Source organism: Elephantulus edwardii, unplaced genomic scaffold (assembly GCF_000299155.1).
Source record: "Elephantulus edwardii isolate Elephantulus edwardi_28Jun2011 unplaced genomic scaffold, EleEdw1.0 scaffold00032, whole genome shotgun sequence".
In the NCBI taxonomy this organism is placed as follows: domain Eukaryota; kingdom Metazoa; phylum Chordata; class Mammalia; order Macroscelidea; family Macroscelididae; genus Elephantulus; species Elephantulus edwardii.
The window spans coordinates 4910681-4916336 of record NW_006399782.1 but is presented as its reverse complement, the minus strand read 5'-3'; the positions used below and the strand labels follow the sequence as shown (position 1 = coordinate 4916336).

Sequence of the window (5656 nt, the reverse complement as noted above, 5' to 3'; positions counted from 1 at the left end):
ACTGGCCATGGTCTTGCAATCACTTGTTATGCATCAGAGAGTTGGACAATGACTAGGGAGGACAGAAGGAGAATTGATGCCTTTGAGCTGTGGTGCTGGACAAGAGTATTGAACGTACCATGGACTGCCAAGAAAACAGACTCATCCTGGAGAGTGTTAAACCAAGGGTTAAACCCTTGGAGGCAAGGATTCTGGGGCTTCGTCTGACATAGTTTGGGCATGTTGCAAGGAGGGACAGGTCCTTGGAGAGGGACATCGTGCTTGGGAGGGTGGAGGGATGGCGCAAGAGGGGAAGACCCTCTATGAGATGGATTGATTCAGTTACTGGGGTAATCGGGATGGGTGTGTCAGAGGCAGTGAGATTGGCACAGGATAGAGCAGGGTTTAGGGCTGTTATACATAGGGTCGCTATGAGTCGCAAACAACTCGACAGCACATAACAACAACAACAACCTTTAGTGGCTTTTATGGGAAGGACTTTTCCTTCATATTCTCATCATTGGGGTTTACTACTTTAATGTGTGAGAATATTCTTTTTCATTTTCATTGACCACTAGAAAGACATCTTGAGAGGTAGAAAGTCCTAGGTCTTTGGAACTAAACAGCTGTGGGATCAGTTCTAGCTCTGCCATATGGTACCTAACCTGCTTCACCTCAAGAACTTTGCTTATTAAAAAGTGGGGATAAAGTGGGGATTATGCTACCTCATAGGAAACTCATTTGAAGATGAAATAAGTGTGTATGCAAGATTCATAGTCCTGCAGACAGACGTGGTCTCCCTTTCTCCTCCACTGCGAGAACTGACATATTTTATACCCCATGTTTATCAATACTTTTTGCTTTGTTAATTATCTATGCATGGCCTTTGTCCATTTAACAGTTATTGTCTTTTCTTTTTAAAAAAATAAATTAACATTATGAATTTTCAGAACCCTAGTCATACTAACCTTTCTTCAGTCATATTTACTTGTAAATTCCAGTTTATAATTTGCTTTTGTACATACACACAATTCTGAAAGTTTTGTATTGTTGTTCTATTTTTTAAGTTATTAGTCATACTGTTTTTACTAAAATGATGCATGTTGTTAAAATTAACCAACCAATCAATATAGGAGCATAAAGAAAAAAGGACACCACCGACACCCACACCCCATTCCCACAGAGTCAGAACCAACTCTACACAGACCTTCCAACATGTTTGTAAGTCCTATAGGAGGAGTTCGTCTGTCTTTTGCTGCAGAGCAGCTGGTGGCTTCAAACTGTCTGCCTTTGGGTTGGCAGAACAACTTCTTACTCAGAAATGGTCAATATTACCATTTAGTGGACAGTGTGCCTCTCTGTGTGTATTGATAATTTAGGGAGAGAGCATAATGGAGGTAGGTACATGGATAGGTATAATCTTATGAGATCACAATATAGCCATTTTTATTCTTACTTGAATTAAAAGAAGAAAAAGCAACCGAAGTAAAAAGGAAAATGATTGCTAAAGTAAAAAAATTGTTTCTTCATTATGTTGTTGTTGTTATGTGCCGTCGAGTCGTTTCCGACTCATAGCGACCCTATGCACAACAGCCCTAAAGCCTGCTCTATCCTGCGCCAACCGCACTGCCTCTGACACACCCATCCCGATTACCCCAGTCACCGAATCAATCCACTTCATAGAGGGCCTTCCCCTCCTGCGCTTTCCCTCCACCCTCCCAAGCATGATGTCCCTCTCCAAGGACCCGTCCCTCCTGGCAACATGTCCAAAGTATGTCAGACGAAGCCCCAGAATCCTTGCCTCCAAGGAGTAGCTTGGTTTAATCCTCTCCAAGATGAATCTGTTTGTTTTCCTGGCAGTCCATGGTACATTCAGTACCCTTCTCCAGCACCACAGCTCAAAAGCATCCACTCTCCTTCTGTCCTCCCTAGTCATTGTCCAACTCTCTGATGCATAACAAGCGATTGCAAAGACCATGGCCTGTATCAGGCGCACCTTAGTCTCCAGAGAGACACTGTTGCTCCTGAGTACCTTTGAGAGGTACGATTAGAACAGCACATCAGCAGAGAACTGCCGGAAGTCCAGGCTGGGTTTAGAAGGGGTCGTGGTACTAGGGATATTGTTGCTGATGTTAGATGGATCTTGGCTGAAAGCAGAGAATACCAGAAGAATGTCTATCTGTGTTTCATTGATTATGCAAAGGCATTTGACTGTGTGGATCATAACAAACTGTGGCTGACTCTGAGAAGAATGGGAATCCCAGAACATTTAATTGTGCTAATGCGAAACCTGTACTTGGATCAAGAGGCAGTAGTCAGAACAGAGCAGGGTAACACTGCATGGTTCAAAATTGGGAAGGGTGTACGCCAGGGATGCATCCTGTCTCCATACCTTTTCAACATGTATGCAGAGCAGATTATCCGAGAAGCTGGGCTCTATGAGGAGAATTGTGGCATCAGGATTGGTGGAAGATCTATTAACAATCTGCGTTATGCAGATGACACAACCCTGCTTGCTGAAACTGAGGAGGACCTCATGCACTTGCTGCGAAGGGTCAAGGACTGCAGCCTTCAGTATGGACTGAGGCTCAATGTCAAGAAGACAAAGATTCTCGCCACTGGACCAATTGGCAGTGTCAGGATGGATGACGAAGAGATTGAGAGTGTTCACAGCTTCAGTTTGCTCGGCTCCACAGTCAACACTCTTGGCACCAGCTGTTAGGAAATCAAAATGTGTATCGCGATGGGAAAGTCTGCTGTTAGGGACCTCTCAAAGGTACTCTTCATTATAGATACAATTAATTGCATTAAAAGTCCTTTAATATTATCACTGGCAATAAGAGAGATGCAAATCAAAACCACAATGTGATACCATCTCATTCTAGTAGCAGTGGCAACATTTAACAGGACAGCAAGTAATAAATGTTGAAGAAGACGTGGCGAGATAGGAACTCTTATACATTGTTGGTGGGATTGTAAAATGGTACAACCACTCTGGAAGGCAGTTTGGTGTTTCCTCAAAAAGCTGTACACAGTAGTTCATATGACCTAGCCATTCCACTGCTTGGAATATACCCCAAGAAAATGAGAACTAAGGAACAAATGGAGACTTGTACTCTACTGTTCAGAGCAGTGTCTTTCACCATCGTAAAAACACTGAAAACAGCCTAGATGTCCAACCACAACTGAATGGACTGAAAGAGTATGGTACATTCACACGATGGAATACTATGCAGAATGCAGGAACAATGATTTTTTGTAAATTACTGCTTTACTTGGGAGGGACTGGAGAGCATTATGCTGAGTGAACTAACTCTGTCCTGTAAGGACAAACACTATCAGATTATTATTGTAGAAGGCGTATGAGGCTCCAAGTGGGTGAGGGTCAGAGCAGAGGGGTGAGGATGGGTGATAATCATAGTGTCGTGCAATTTGATGGGGGTAGGAAAGGGTGGGTAAAGGAAATGGGAAAGACCCGGTACGAAAAACAATATATACAAACTTTGTAACCAATCGAGTACAAAATAAAAATTTCATTTAAATTTTTTAAAAAGGCAAAAAAGTCCTTTAATATTAAAGACAATTGTTGTGAACATCATGAATAAGTTAGATATATGCTATATTTCTTATTGCTTAATTTTAAGCAGTATGAACTGATCTAGCTGAGAAAAAATTAAAGGAATATATTTTTCTTTCCGCATCTCCCATTTTTGTTGATTGGAGTATTCATAATTTGTCAGGGTTTAATAACATTTACATTCTACTTTGAAATCTTAAGTCTTTCAAAGCTTCCTCTTAGGCAATGTCTAACTGTACAGATAGTGTACTCATTTCCTGTCTATCACACTTCTCGACCTGTAAGTTCTGTGTTTATATTTCTCCCTTTTTTTTTTTTTTGAAATGTGCAAACTGGAAGACAATTTTATTAAACCTTACATAGATCCGTAAATTGTAAATTTACATGTATGCAAATTGCAATATGTCTTTCCACAAATCACATTAACTAATCTTCATTCATTCTAAATGTTAGAAACACCAGAGAAAATATGACAATGATCAGTGGCGCTGTGTCATAGGGTCTCTATGGAGTCATACTTGACACTATGAATTGGAGATTTGCTGTCCTTGTGTCCTTTCCTATTAAGCTTTTCTTGCTAATATTTCTTTGATTTCCATTTGATATGGGCACAGATATTAAACATCAAAAGAACTCCTGATAGCATCCTAAGAGAGACATAACTTTCCTCCCCATGATGCACCACTCAGCCTTGCTTGTAACAACTTTTCAGGGACAGTGGGAAGGTTTGGACCGCGCTAGTGCCTTGCAGTCCACATGCAGAGGCTGGGGCATCTGGCCAAGGTGCTCAATGCAGGTCTCGAGGCTTAGTTCTTCTTGTTTTTCTTCAGGTAGCGTGCCCGTGTCGATTTGCCAACAAACATGGTTAATTTATAGTAAAGCCAGGAAGGCAGACAGGACATTATTGAGGCCATGATAGAATGGATCAGGTAACCACTGGTTCGGGACTGCAGGCCTATTGTTTTCATTGCAGACTTCACAAATGTCTCTGAAGAAGGCTTGTCCAAAGTCGCCTTTCGGATTTTAGCCAGCTTTGTAGCCACGAAGTACGGCAAGACACTCTGCACGAAGATGCCCTTGTGTCTGTACTCCTCGTGGAGGCACTGGGAGAAGAAGTCTACAAACGTCTTGGTTGCAGAGTAGATCGTCAGGAGTGGAACAGGGTACATGCCACTGGCGGAGGAGATGTTCACAATCACCCCTTTCGATCTTTCTACCATGCCAGGCAGCACCAATCGTGTCATCTTACAAACAGAAACAATATTAACATTTATCAATCTCTTGATGGTATTGTGCAGGTCAGGAATATCCAGAAAGTATTCAGGATACTCGTAGGACATTCCCACGTTGTTCACTAAAACACCAATTTCAAGACCTGCCAAGCCAGCACTGATTTTGTCATAAATATCTTCTGATGCAAAGTCAGCAGCAATGGTCTTTGTTTCCACTTCGAATTTTTCTTTGATTTCACTGGAAACCTGGTTCAGTTTATCCTGGGATCTGCTGATAAGGACGACTTTAATTCCACGCTTTGCTAACTCTTCTGCATAGGACTTTCCAATCCCATCCGTACTGCCCGTGACAACTGCCCATTCCCCGAGCTCAGGTCCGACCACGCTCTTGTTCTCGGATCCCCAGACTCGAAAGGCCGTGTAGAAAAAGCACGAGAGAAGCAGAGCCAGATAGGCCACGGTGCCTGCGCCCAGCCAGTACAGGAAGCAGGCAGCCGGTACCACGTTCTCCACGGCTTCTCGACTAGGCCTCACAACCTCGATGAATGAAAATAACGAATGAATGAATCCAGGAGGTGCGCCGGCTGTGACAGCGAAGACCACACTTATAGGAGCAGCCCCTGCATGGCTCCAGCTCCTAGAGCCCGCCCACAACGCCATACGCGTATCGCCATTGGTATATTTCTCCCTTTTTTGACACGGCTCATCATAAGTCATTTTCCCTAGGTTCTGGGTTACTTCCGCATTTTACATTGGACATAGTATGCCTATTGATTTTATGATAAAATAACTAACCTTGTAAATGTTATTTCATTCCTTGTTGCTTTAAAATGTTGCTGTGAAAGAAGTCTGAAATCAGCCTGGTTCT

At 42.6% G+C, this 5656-nt stretch overlaps 1 pseudogene; it reads right to left on the bottom strand.

The window, feature by feature from the left end:
- Positions 1-4362: 4362 nt before the first annotated feature.
- On the bottom strand, positions 4363-5448 carry LOC102868201 (annotated as a pseudogene).
- Between the last annotated feature and the right edge of the window lie 208 nt (positions 5449-5656).